The 14,790-nt window shown below is 36.0% G+C and overlaps 1 long non-coding RNA gene across 1 annotated transcript in view; it reads left to right on the top strand.

Moving 5' to 3' along the window:
• Window positions 1–437: 437 nt before the first annotated feature.
• Window positions 438–14,790, top strand: part of LOC139588978 (uncharacterized) — a 129,646-nt gene continuing 115,293 nt past the window's right edge. Inside the window, exons 1-2 of the long non-coding RNA XR_011678888.1 lie at window positions 438–544; window positions 1,506–1,563. This is a non-coding gene — a long non-coding RNA (uncharacterized lncRNA). The remainder of the gene's footprint in view (window positions 545–1,505; window positions 1,564–14,790) is intronic.

The raw sequence follows: 14,790 nt of genomic DNA, 5'->3' as shown, positions 1-14,790 counted from the left end.
TAATGATTGAGCTATATGAATTTCAGACACAGAGGGATTTTGGCCTGATGAACTTGAAGACATAACACACAGTTTTGGTGAAACAGTGTTGCAGTTGACAGCTGATTGAAGTCCACAAATGAATACAATATACTTAGTAATACAGACCTGAATTCAGTCAAAATAATGCATTTTCTGCTATGAATGACAGAGAGTTTGCAGATTTTTCCTCCTTTGAAAGACACTACTCCATGTAGACATAAAAGGTCAGGCCAAATTTCTTAGTGCTGCTTAGGAAGAAGGCTGATTTTATATGACAGTAATAGATTAAGCTCAAGTGTTTACTTTTCAATCAATTCATATTGACTCAGAAAACACAGCTATTTAATTGCACATTCAGTCTTCCTGGCCATTTGTAGCAGCTACTTGTTATGCTATGTGTATCGCCCTAAAGGGCTAAGTTTTTAAAGCAGCATGCTCAAATCCCGTTAAGAGTAACGGGGACTGATTGTTGATGTGTAACCTCCCATGCACCTGCTTTTGAGAAGAATTTTACCTGAAACAGGTAGGTCTGAAATGTTGCATCTCTGGCTAAATAGCAAAGGTTTCTAGAGCAGCTGGTGAAAGGTTTGAAGCTGTGGTGCTGACACACACTGGTGCAGCCTGAGCTCCTTGAGTGCCTGCTTCCTGCTGCATAACTCAGTGACTGAACAGCCATGCATGGCTTTAGCAGAAGCCAGTTCAGTGTGAATGGGACCTTTGTGGACCATTTTGTTCTGTCTTTCTCTAGAGAAAATGCCAGCATGGTTGAGATGTAGAAACTTGCTGTGCCATTGTAAAAGGATATATATTTAAATTAGAGCTCTGTGAGTGAAAGGATACTCATGTTGGCATCATTTTCTGTAATCCAGTGGAAAATCTGCAAACTCTGCCTGAATGGCTGGGCCTGAAGGGCTTAGAGGTGGGATGCAGGCTGAAAAAGAACACCGTGTATTTAATGTGGATATTTTGTTTCTACTATACGACTAGCAGTAAAACATTACAAATAAATCTCATTATATTTCCTTCCATTCTAACATATGTCCACAGCTGTGATTTCAGACAGATGTTGTTTCCAAAATTTGGATTTAAAAAACATTTCTTGAAGGACACCTGTCTCAGTGCTGATGGTTTTTGTTTGCTTGATTACTATTTTGGTTTGTCAGGTTTGGTTTTTTGTTTGCTTGTTGGTTTTGCTTAATTTATTATATATTAAAAGGTAGATTTACAGTTACAGTTTAGTTCTTGAAAAACTGTTTGGCTTTTCTTTGGATTCAGCATCTAAATCTGAAAATTTCATTAATTCTTTTCTCCATTTTTTTTCTTTGCTAAAATGCTTTTCTTAAATAAAAAAAAATAAAGGAGGAAAAAAGTAAATGTCTGGAATGTAATTGAAGTCAGACACACTCAGAGGTTTCACAAATTTTTGCAAACTGGTGGAATTAGGCTTTTTGGTTTTTTTGTTTGTTTGTTTGTTCTGTTTTAAGGAAAGGGGAATCAAAGGAAGTAGGAATGAGAGCTGAAAATTTGCTACTTGCTGAACAGGTGAGTTATGCATGTCTATGGGTATACTTCTATCCTTCTAAACCGGCCTTATCTCCCAAACCAGACTTCCAGTGCAGAAATCCCACTTGGTCCCAGCTGTACCATCTTGTCTGCAGTGTTACACCTTCATGATTTGGATTTTGACAATGCCCATGTCTGTCAACAACTTGAAATGGGTCTAAGGACAGCCTCAGTGGAAAGGAATGTCTAATGTTCCAGGACTGTGAGTGATGTCCATGGCAAATGCTTCACATGAATGCTGTAAAGCAAAGAAAAAACAAAGAAAAAAATAAGCAGAAAAAATGAGACATGAGAGATTTCCAGCCAACTTTGACCTAACTTTTATAACAGCCTAACTGCAAGTAAGTGTGGCTGTAAATAAGCTTGCTTAAGATTATATTAAAATATTTTCTGGATGTCCAGGTAAAACAACAGTGTGATCAAGTCTTTCCACCTCTTTACCGGTTGATTTTTAAAGTATATATTAGGAAGAGGAAGTGAAAATTATGAAAACCATTTTAATTTTTTTTTTTTTACTGTTGCATTTGATTATATATATAATGTCCTTGTGGGATAACCTTGTGGTAAATTAATTTAGAGCAATTCATTATTTACTACGTCCATAAAGTGTGGTGGTTAATTTCTACATTGGCTATGTGCTATTCCCTGTACTGCATGCATTTTGCAGAGCAGACAACTGATATTCTATGATGTAAAGGTAAAAATGGACACAGAATCTGTTTTTCAGTTTTTTTCCTAAAACATTTTACTCCTGTGCAAAGAGTAAGTTGAAAGAAAAGTTCTGCACAAAACAATTGTCTGCCTCTCTTGTTTCTGCTTTTAAAATCCCTTAAGTCCTTTGCTGACTGCTGGAGTAGTGTAGCATTTGGAAACTTTGGCCCTTGGTGCCTACTATCTCAAATCTTACTTGTGCAGGTAACCAATTGGAAAAATATGCCTGTTTAAACATATGTAGATGCTGTTAGGTGATTTGAACTTCATGCTTAGGTGATTTTATATGACTAAGGGCTCATTTCATTTTTGCCTCCTTTAATTAAATCACAAAAAGACAAAACTGAAGGGGGGGAAGGAGAGGTGCATAAGACTAATTAAGCTTGCAAATATAAGATATTTAATCTGATCTATTAACTGAAATTATACATACTGTTCTCAGTGTTACTGATATGACCATATTTGAACATGCTTCTATTACTTTGCAATAATCCACTTAGTAAATAACTTATGTTGGCTTGAAACAAGGTAAAACGCAGGATGAAGAATTGGTAAAGAATGGTAAAGCTCATACAGTGAAATTCCTGGTTCCAGTTTTGTATTAAAATTCAAGAAGAATAAAATCAGAAGTACAAGAAAAATTAATTTATGGCCTTTCGGACCTTCATCACCTTGGCCCCTCTGTCTCCTCAGTGGTATAAATCTCTTCTTCTGTCCTGGGAGTTATATCAAAGACAAAATTTTCTGAGTAGTGGATTTGGAGCAGTAACACACACCGATGCAAAAACAGAAAAAATGCTTGAACTGCATTATCTTCAGATCCAAAAGTCTTCAGGTTTGCTCTCCATGCTATAAAATGTATATTATGTTTGAATATTGTTCAGTATCTATTCAGACAAAACACACACGTCTGTTTTTAAACTCTTATGCAGGGAATAGAGAGAAAATTATTAATAAAAATGCATAATTAAGGAAAAAAATATGTTTCAAAAATGTAATATTTAAAGGTTTGTTGATTTTGGTTTTAATGAGTCTTTTACTTATCAATGTTTCTACTTAAGGCTCTATATACACACAGGTGTGCTCTTTTGCCACAACTACTTTTTAATGGAGTAATTGCTGATTGCATCTTGTTGATTTTAGGTTATTAAAAAATCCATGATGATTTGTTTTTCTTTCTGTTGAGTTATGAAGTAGGTCAATCTGAAGCTAGAATTTTTTTAAAGCTGAAATATGTCCAAGCATACATACTTCAGCTCAGAGAGTCCCTTTGCACTCTGAACCTTTCCACTGCCTTTGTTGTTTAGTAAAATTTTGTCATATTTAATGAAAATATACTGATGAAACAGTGATATACTGATTGTATTGAGGGAAAGAGAAGCTGAAAACTTATGTGGAAGGTGTCCCTGTACAGGTGATTTGTTGGAATCACAGAAATATCACCATCATAGAGAGAATAAATCTATAAATATGACAGTACAGAGTGGGTAACAGAAATTTCAGGGAATGTTTTTCTGTTAGATGTCTCTTGAATAACTAAATAGAAGATTCAGGTCAGTAGTACACACTAGTAGACTGAAAGGATGAATTTATAGCATTAAATCTTAAAAAAGCAGCAGCATCTTCCTTCTCATTGAAGATTTTTTGGGGGAAAACCTTGCTTTAAAATACAATTTAAAATTACTTATAGAATCTCTGTATTTATACACGTACACAAGTATTTTCTCTGTATATAATTATTACAGTTCTTCTGAAAGTAGGAGCTACTTTACTCCTGATTAAATTGGCTTAGAATAATTAATTAAAAATCTTTACTGTGTTTGAGTATTTCTTCTGAAGGTTTTCTGCATGATCACTTTTCAGAAGCCTTTGTTTAATAAGAAGTGAAATTCCTGGAAAACTAGAAGAGATTAGTTGAAAATTACCTCATATTGTTAATGATCTTTTTGAAGGCATAAAAGTTGGACATAATATTTTTGACTTAAACAGAAAAATCCCTCTAGTAGAAAAAAAAATTCTTAAGAGAAAATTTGAGAAAAATATCCTGAGTGAGTCTTGGGCTTTCGTTTACTAGTTTGCTTTAATCTATGTAAACCTCAGAAATTCTCACTTGAAAATCACTGCCATTGTGTTGTGAAAACTTTATAGTATTGGTTTTCTGCAGCATAAATGATGTTCTCTCCTTACTAACTTATATCAGCCTAGTTCATACTTTATAGAACAGAACCAGCTCTTGCACTGTTAAATGTTACTGACAAGACTCGCAATGGTGGTGTAGGCACTACTTTACAAACGGGAATATATTTTCCTAACAAATGTTTCTGACGATTTCCATACAGGACTCTCTATCTGACAATTTATATACCAAATATTTTGCAGAATTCATAATAATGTCTGTGCTTCACATTGTTTGAAAAAAATGTGTGAGAAGGGCACGACTGCAGACTAGAAAGGTCATTCTGTTTAAGATGTCTTCTCTGTGGCTCTGGAGATATGCTCTTAGTTCTAGAAAGATTGTGTTTAGCAGGAAAAAATCAAAACATGTTATTGTACAAAGAAACAGAAGTTACTTTTTCCCCCTGCATTTAGATGGAGGAAATATATGTATTTATTTTTGTAAATAGGTGATTCCTGAAATCCTTTTTCCTTTCTTTGAATTTCATTTAAATTTTTGTTTCATTTACTTTACTTGTACAGTAGGCAACAGTGCCTAGCAAGTGTAATTATTGTGTATTTCTGGTTTACTTAAAATTTTGATTCAATCAGAATCCCTAAATCTGACAACCTATAATCAAACAAAGGGAGTACTCTAGTAGGTGGGGATTAACAGAAGGGAATTAAACTGTCATTTTGCAACAGCTTAGACCAATATGAAAGCCCATTTATGAGTCTCTCAGTAAATATCCCTTTTGTTTTGTCTAATTGCTAGTTTGAATGTATCAGACTCATCAATGGGATTAGGGTTAATAGATGTTTGGTCACGCATAACATGCAGAGGAGGAATCTGATACACACACGCACAAAAATTGCACTTAATGAGCTTAGCAAATGTTTGCCATATTTTTAATGAACCCTGGGGCTGTCATTTAGAAATGCTTAGCAACTGCTTTTCCATCCTTGAAAATAGAACAACTGAAGGACATTAACACTATGTACACCATAAATAACGTGAGCTATTTAAAGATACCAACTGGGAGGTGGGAATGATGACATTTTCTGTGCAGGAGCCAGTGATACTTAACACTTCATGTGTGTGTTAGATCTCTCACATCCCAGACGGGCTTCTCTAGCTTCCTACAGAGAATGGGTGTGAGTGTTTGAAGGAGATCAAATAACCCCATGAGGAGTTTTTTGTTGTTGTTTTTTAGTTTGTGGTTTGTTTATTTTTTCTCCTTAAGTTAAACCTCTTTATGATACAGCTTTGAAAATCATTCTCCCCTGAAAATTTTGTTCCACCCTTCTCATCTTGTTGCCAAATACTTGCAGGGAAGATTTTTTAAAAAGCATATAATTTGCATCATCTGCTTCTGAGTTTATAATTTCTGTCTTTGCTATTAAGTAGAATGCTTGCTTAAACAAGTGATGTGGCAAAAAATGGGCATACTCTGGGGGACTGATTGCACAGTAGATTTAATGATCCATTCATTAACCTCTGGGACCCACGCCTAAAACCAGTGCAGGCTGATTAATGGGGAATTATTTGAGCAAACCATGTGTCTTGTGGAGTAATTATTTTGACTGGACATTACAGAATCAGGTTTTCCTTAGGGAAGGACTTGACTAGATGTAACAGTGCAAAAAGTGTCGTTCATATGAATTATGTCTAGAAGAAATGAGTCCTTTGAAGACTTCAGTTGCCATAGAGGCAGTGGATCTAAGATCCTTTGTCTGCCCAGAGAAATCTCCTGAAACATCAGCTCTTAAGGCCTTGGATAGGGACAAGAAACTGAAAGCTGAACTGGCCTTTAAATGCTTGTTGCTGCTAGCAGTCGAAGCAGACCCTGCTGTGTGAAGTGGGTAATGCTTTTAAAAATTTGAATAGCTGAGAAAAAGCTGTATTATTAGTTTACAGGTGTTACCAGACAAGGCTGTGACTACTGAAAACTTGGGTTTCAGTAGTGCAGTTTTAGTTAATATAGTAAGGAAGGGTTGCATACAACTTCTGTTATACTAAAGTGAATGCTTCAGCGTAAAAACAGAGAGGGTTTGAAAGGGAGGAAAAACAGGAGAGGCCTTCAAACGTCTTTCATCCAGTCATGTAAATGTGTTGAAATGATGTTGAAATTCAGTAATTATTCCTTTAATTTGCTTGACTGGTGTTGCCTACATGAGAAAGAGGGACTAAGCTCCTTTTTCTTCATTCTGCTTTTAGATCATACCTTAACTTGAAACTAGAGGGGAAAGTATGATAACTACTCTTATCTTAACTTTGATTTTCCAGGACATGTATTTCAAAATTTTAGAAACAATCCTTTTGGCTTTTCATTTATAGAATATTTTATTCAGAAAACTAAATAACTCTGAAGTTCTCCACTGGTGTGCAGAGATGTTTTACTCTACTGTGACATTAGTTCAAACTCACAATTTCCTGGAAATGCTTTTATATAATAGTGATGGTATGCCTCATACAGAATCTTTGGCCCTATGTCTGTCTCCTCTCAAATGTCTGTGAGGAGGCCCTCACCATACAAAGTAAACTACCTCTGTGCTGTTCCATACATGTTTATGTAAAGTAGTTAATTGAGCTGCGCAGGGGCTGCTTGAAAGCAGAATAAACTCTTGAAACTGCTATGAAGCAGTGTGCACATTCACAGCGGCACAAACTATTAATAGGGGATTTCAGACTGCAGCTTGTATCATCCATATCACTGGTAATGTAGTTTACATGTTTTACTACCTTATTTCTATTGTGTTTTATTTCTCTTGGACTGATTTATCTTAATTTTTCAGACTGATATTTTCATATATGAATTTTATAACTATATAGGAAAGCCTTCACATTTTTTTAATTTTTTAGGGTGATTATTGGTTTATCATGCTTTAGAAAATAATTTAACACTAAGCTTTGGCAAGATAAAATTTTATGCCAAATATCATATACATTTTCAACATAGTTTAAAAAAGGTTTTCCAGTTCCTTCAGGAAGGAAAAGCTTTTCAGTTTACACAACTGTGAGGAATAAAAATCCAGTTTGACAGCAAACTGAAATTCATCACTGTTTGAATTGCTCTGAATAAGAGATATTAAAAACTGAATGAATATCAGAAAACTAAAAAAGGCCCTGTTGATAGAAGAGGCATGTTCAGGAAGGATTGGACTGACTGTGTGGCACAAAGGAGGAGGCAGATATTAAGCTGATTGGAGAATGTCTATATCCATGAGCAACATAAATCTCCCACCCAGACATCAGGACTGTGAGGGAGTAGATAATGTGGGTGTGTCAAAGACAGTGAGAACAAGCCTGGGGGAGAGCAGGAATGTTTCTTTCAAAACTTGTGATTTCCGTAGATCATTCATCTGGATGCAAAATCATACAAAACCTATTTTCTGACTTGACTGTTTGTGATGATGAAGAGTAGTAGTACAATATGTTGCTTTTTTGAGATAAAGTCCATGCAGGGGAAGTGGTCTGGCTTCCTACCTGGACCCTCATGCCATTGTAACCTCTACAGAAGTCACAATGGGAGGCAGGGATGGAAATCAGACAATTTTGTACCAAAGAAAAAATATATTTATTTTGTTATACTTTCCCCATCCATCCAAGGTTTTTGGATTTTTCCCTACAGCCTTATGCAAAACTGAGGAAAGCACTGCAGGTCTTCAGACCTGAGCCAGTTCTTTACATGAACAGGGACTAAGAGGTAGTTTCTTCAACAAAGAAAATAAAAAGAGTGAATACTTATTATGCTGGAAAATTCACTATGATTTGACTTCTGGCACCTGCACTTCATGTCCTTAAGACTTTGGGAAAAGTGTAGGAGCAGGTACTACCCCTGCATATGCACATGTTCAACTGTTTGTGCATATTGAGAATAAAACCTCGAGAAAACTCCCCAAGTTCATCTGTGGAGACTCTCTTACCTGACAGTCTTATGTAAATCAGTAAGATTGATGCTGTTGTATTGGTCAGCATGTAAAATAACCTGTCATCAGTACAGAACGTGATGTGCAGAATATCAGTGTAACTTGAAATTCATAGCATTTTAACACCTGTTTCCATAGCTACAGTGTAATCTAGACATCTGAGAAGCCAGCCTGCCTTTGCCAGTCCTGTCATTTCAAGGGAAATAAATTAAGGAAGCTGATCACAAGCCTGGATTATACAGCTTCTTTAAAGTATAGCAACCAGACCTGAAAACTAACCAGAAATGAACATCATTGGGACAGAATGGATAAAACCCATTTGTAACCTTTGTAGGAAAACTTGAATGTAGCCTCCTCCATATCCTTTTTTAACTTCTCTCAAGCTATATTTTATGTTATACCTGGCAGTTATATTTGCAGGACCATATTTCTTGATTTTTGAGAAGCTGTACCATATTCTTAAATGAAGCTTTGAAAAAATAAACAGATGGAAAAATGGGAGTGAGCAGGCGTAGGAAAGAGATACAGTTAAGTGAATGCTAAAGGGCAAAGCTTCAGTGCCAGACAGTTATTTGCATATGCACAATATGTTTCTGTCTAGAGGCATATTTTCTCAAAGTCTGTGTGTGTATTTCTATGAGTCTATATTTATCTGTATTACTGGCAACATATGTATGGCTATGAATAGAGTTGGGGTGTTTGCTGAATGATTTATGATGCTGCTTAATTTTTTTTTCTTTAAATACACACTGATTTTGAGAAATGATCTTCTTTTTTTCCAATAGGTAAATTGGAAAAAAATTACAGGCATCATTTCTTAAATACAAAGCACTGGAATCCACAGAACATCCTGTTATATACATATTTGTGCTTAGAGGGCAAATATATAATGGGTACGCATGCATGTTTTCTAGGCCAGTTAATTTGTAAAATGTTTAATGAGGAGATGAAAACTGCCCTGGTATTTGCAGGACTGAGGAACATGGCTACATTCTGCAAAAGGTGATTCTCTGTTGGCCACATTTGACTGACAAAAGGGATTAGAGTTTTTTTTTAGAAGAGAGTTTTGTACCCGATAATTTGTGACACCCCAAGAGAGTGGGAAGAGAAAGCTGCATAAAGGTTTCATAGGTGCTGTCTACACTAGGTTACTGTCCTGGTATAGCACTACAAAGGGTCTAAGCGGGTAAATATTTCCATGATCCTAGAAGATTGGCTGTATTACTGTTGTGTTTGGCAAATGGCTATACCATAGCTACAGTAGAGAGTGGAAATGCAGTCCTGATTATTATGTAATTTATCACCAAGTAATTTATAAGGCTACTTATATTGCTTATGTCAGTAGGTAATGAAATAAACAAGAAAATTTTTGTGACTTTAAGTAAACAGAGCCTTGTATCTATTATTTTAAAGACAACATATTTGTTTAGCTTAACATCTATAAATAGATCACTCTCCTTGTATTGGCTAATGCAAATACACAGAATGGCACTGTAGTGCCATATTTGACTTTTTCCTTTTGTATAACACCTTACTGGTTACCCATGTCCTAATGAATTAAAATAATATCATTTCAGCTTGAATGTATCTTAAATACTTGAAAGACACAGCCAGACAAAATCAATGTTTCTGTTCTTGGGCATAGTGGGATTTTTATCTTATTTTTTTTCTTAGAGGTGGATATAAGAAGGTATGATACATTGACTTTGACCTGTCAGGCTGAAGCTGTTACAGAAAGCCAAATCAGTCATCCATAAGCCAGAGTCTCTCAGTGCAAACCTTGACCCAATAAGCTGAAATGTCTTAGTAAGAACTGTTATGGACTTTTGGAAAAATAATGAAATGGATTCTTTGCAGTGCCTATATAATTAATTATTCAGCAGTTTGAAAGGCCTCTGGAGATACCGCTCAAAACTAAGTAAGATGTTTTTATACACCTTATTTTTGTGGTTCTAAAGATGTGTGATTTCTTTTTATGTTTCCTGGAAAGTTTTCAGGCAAAATAACATCTCTGAAATTTTGTTTGTTTGGTAGCTGTTCATAATTCGTAACAGGAAGCAATAACAATTTATAAAAGACAATATTTAGAATATTCTTTGCCTTTTTTCTCTTCAAAAAACACATAACATTGCTAAATATATATTTGAAGTTTAGGGGGCGTGAGGCCAGCAACCCCATTTGTTTCATAGTTTAATGCTCAATTAATCTTACTGCAATCTTAGTTCAAGCAGTAGATACTATAGATTGCTAAATTGAAATGCTGTGATGACCCTACGTCTTGGTTGAAAGAAAATAACGACAACAGGTTAGTAGTCATAATGTCTCTGTGTAATTGTGGAAACAAATCTCTTTTAAAGCCAGACAATAGTCCAGTACTTGGAATGACATTATTTCTCAGTAATAAACTAAGGAATGGGACACCCACGATAGGTCAAAGTCAAAGTCCTGACATTGTTAAAAAAGAAAACTGTTGGGTATACTGGTATCTCCATCCAAATATTGCATCTGTCCTTAACTTTTCCCCTGAAATATATACTCGTCAATTAATGAACTCATGGGAAGAAGGAGTTGTATTTAGAAACCAGTTTTATGGCAAGGCAATAGCGTAAAAGAACACATGTAAAATATTTTAAATCACTCTGATTAATAAATAAAAGTTCTGGAAAATTGGAAAATCTTAGTTAAATAATTATTAAAATCATGGAGAAAAGGAATATTACGTGGAATCCAATGCTCCAGATACTGTCAGCAACTAAGAATGTACATATGTATCAAAAAAGATCAGATAAATTGATAGAGTATAAGTCCAAGACAGGCATTAAACACAGGAACTGTCAAAGTCTCAACTGTTGTCACCAGAAACCTTGAAGATATTGTTTTATTTGCTTTATTTTTCCCTCTGTGACAGCTCCTGCTTGACAACTGATGGGATGATAGGCTAGGTGGAGCTTTGATCCAAGAGCTCTTATCTAGAAACTCTGACCCTGTAATTTTTTATGTCTACCTTCTTTGGTTTAGATTTCCATTGCCATGGAAAGAATAACCTGGGTATGCATGCACAGAAAAATGTGGAAAAAATTGAGAAAAAAATTCTTTTTCATGTACTTAAGAAAGAAGACCACAGAGATTTACTGCATATTCAGATCCTAATGTATCATTATTATTTACAATTTATTAGACTCAGTTCACTTGAAACCACTTTGTTGTAATTGTTGTGCAAGACTGAATGGACAGGACATTTAATTCTTCCCTAAAGAGAACACATTTTTAAATGCATGGATTATTGCATTGCTTTGAATTATGAGCACATCTCAAATTTTGTGTTAATGGTCTAGGTAATTACATACTAAAGAATGTTGTAACCATTTCATGCCAAAAGAGAATTTTGAAAAGGAAAAGACAAGGAAAAACCAAATGAATAAACAGAATATTTTTCATTTAAGACCTAATTTGTAGAATCAAATAAATGTTTAGGTTGTAAAAGACATTTAAGATTCTGTTGGAAACCCAATACTGCCAAGTCCACCACCAAACCATGTCCTTAAGCACCAAGCCTCCTCCCTTCTTTTAAATACTACTAGGGATGGCTTAATCGTGTCCCTGGGCTGACTGTTCCAGTGCTTGACAACCCTTTCTCAGAGAAGAGATTTTTCCTGACATCAAATCTAAATCTTCTCTGGGACACCTAGATGCTGTTTCCTGTTGATCAGTTGATAAGGACAGCAGAACAGAACAGCAGAAGAAAACACCTTGAGAGAAGTAGAAACCTAGGCAAGCAAAATGCCAGCTCAGCTCTGTAAGGCTGACAAAGCAGGAGTCATGCAAGACTGGTAGTCTGAGCTACCAGTGAACTGCAATAAAGAATGCCTGCTATCTAATACTCAAAACTCTATTAGAAAATTTCTATTTAACCAATTTTGATATCACTATCACTTATTATTTGGGTGAAGAGACCATCCCCCACATAGCTACAATAAAATCGTTGCTATCTCTCCTTTCAGGTAAATGCAAGAGTGATAAATCTCCCCTGAGTGTCCTTTTCTCCAGACTAAAAAACCCCAGTGTCCTCAGCCTCTCCTCACAGGATTTATTCTGGAGACATTTCTGCCAACTCCACTGCCCTTTCCAGACATGATCCAGCACCTCAATGTCTTTCTTGTTGTGAAGGGCCCAGAACTGAACACAGGATTCAAGGTGAGGCCTCACTAGGGCCAAGTACAAGGGGATGATCCCTTCCCTGGTCCTGCTGGCCTGTTTCCGATAGCTGGGATGTTCTTGGCCTTCTTGGCCACCTAGGCCCATGCTGGCTCCTGTTCAGTTGCTTTTAACCATCTCCCCCAGGTCCTGTTCCCCCAGGCAGCTTTCCAACACTCTGCCCCAAGCCTGTATCAGGGAATGGGGCTGTTGTGACCCAAGGGCAGGACCCAGCACTTCACCTTGAACCTCACGCAGCTGGGCTTGAGCCATTGGTCCAGCCTGTTCAGACTGCTGTCTAGAGCCTTTCTAATCTCCAAGAGATCAGCACGATCACCCAGCTTAGTGTCTCCAGCAAACCAGAGAGACACTAAGCATGCACTTGTGATTTGCTCATCTAGGCCATTAAACAGAACTGGTTCTGACACAGAGCCTTGGGGAGGCCACTAGTGACTGGCTACCAGGTGGGTGTAACTCCATCCATCAGCACTCTCTGGGCCTGACCATCCAGCCAGTCTTTAACACAGCAAACAGTGCACCTGTCCACACTATGAGCAGACAGTTTGTCCAGGAGAATTCTGTGGGCAATTGTTTCAAAGCCTTTACCGAAATCCAGGCAGACAAGATCCACAGCCTTTTCCCTCACCCAGTGGATCACCTTGTCACAGATGGAGATCAGGTCAAGCAAGACCTGCCTTTCACTAAAACATGCTGCTGGATGTGATCCCCTGGTTGTTCTGTATGTGATGCATTAATAGTAAAATACATTAAATCTCTAAAAGATAATTGTGACCATTAAAGCACATACATAGATCTAGAAATTGAAAAAAATTATGAATTATCTTTTTTTTGGGCAATAATGGGAATAAGAATATTTACAGAATAAACTGACCATCACTTCTGTCAGAAGATTTATATCACAGCCTTCCTCAAATATCATAGCTGAGTATGTAAGAGCATTATAACATTTTTTGGAAACCTTCCTAGTTTAATCAAATCATAGCTTGATCTCATGATATTCAACCATGAAAGCTAACAGAAATAATATATTGAAAAGTAAAAAATTAAAAACAACTCAGGCATTTTATTAAAATATTTGATTCCTTTATCTTGAGGTATGTTAATAAGTTGTTAGAGATCTACTTTAGGGAAAGAAACATAGATACCCCTTAATGTTAGGATGTTTAACTGCTTATTTTTAAATAAGTATAAGTTTAGGAAAACATATGAGAAAATCTACAAACTTCAGCTTTCACAATGAGTAGAAGGCAGATAACTTTTTAAAGATATGTCTAGGTCTGGAAAGATGAAACTTCATTATTACTTCTTTCAGCCTGTAAATACTTAGCACAATCAATCTAAATTCTTTGGTCCATAGGAACTTCTCCAGTTCAGAAATGCCCTCTTCCCAATCCTTCAATATGTTTCCAACATGAAAGCTTTCTCAGAAACTTTTTACTTGTTACTAGTGAAGGGTGGTTGTAATCTTAAAAATGAGGCAGAATTTCCCATATATTACACAATATTATTTAAATGAAATTAAAAGATGTCCTGAATGTCTTGTTTTCTCCTCTGAAGTGCATCCTGAACAGACTGCCACAGTCATATTTTCTGGAAAAATTCATTTGCCTAGGATTCTTCTCCTGGGAAGTTGAGAAATCTCAGAGAAAATGAAAACAATAATTATCTGATTTGCTTCTCCTGTGTTTTGCTGCTTTGAATGTGTTTGGACATTGTTTACTAACAGGTGGTTGCTTCATTGGTTTCATGTGAATTGTTTTGACTTATTGACCAATCAGGGTCAAGCTGTGCGAGACTCTGGAAGAAGTCATGAGTTTTCATTAGTACCTTGTTAGTCTTCTGTAAGTATCTTTTCTGTATTCTTTAGTATAGCTTAGTTTAGTATTCTTTAATATAATATAGTATCATAAAATAATAAATTAGACTTCTAAGAACATGGAGTCAGATTCATCAATCCTTCCTGCCATGGGGCACCCCACAAATACAATAATAGACTCTACATTATAGCTTCGATATTTGATCATGGGTATGTTAAAATATAAGATTACAGTATCTTAGTTCTTTTGTGTATGATTTTCTTTCTTACCTTCCCATTTTGTACACCATATTCAGCTTTTTATTTGACTAAATGTTTCTTGCAGATAATCTGAAAAGGCAGAAGTTGTAGATACTGTAAATAATTGGGACAGACTCATT

Source organism: Agelaius tricolor, unplaced genomic scaffold (assembly GCF_023055355.1).
Source record: "Agelaius tricolor isolate 1412-34295 unplaced genomic scaffold, bAgeTri1.0.p SCAF_4, whole genome shotgun sequence".
In the NCBI taxonomy this organism is placed as follows: domain Eukaryota; kingdom Metazoa; phylum Chordata; class Aves; order Passeriformes; family Icteridae; genus Agelaius; species Agelaius tricolor.
Note: the sequence above shows the minus strand (reverse complement) of the source record. Positions and strands in the feature narration are given on the sequence as shown.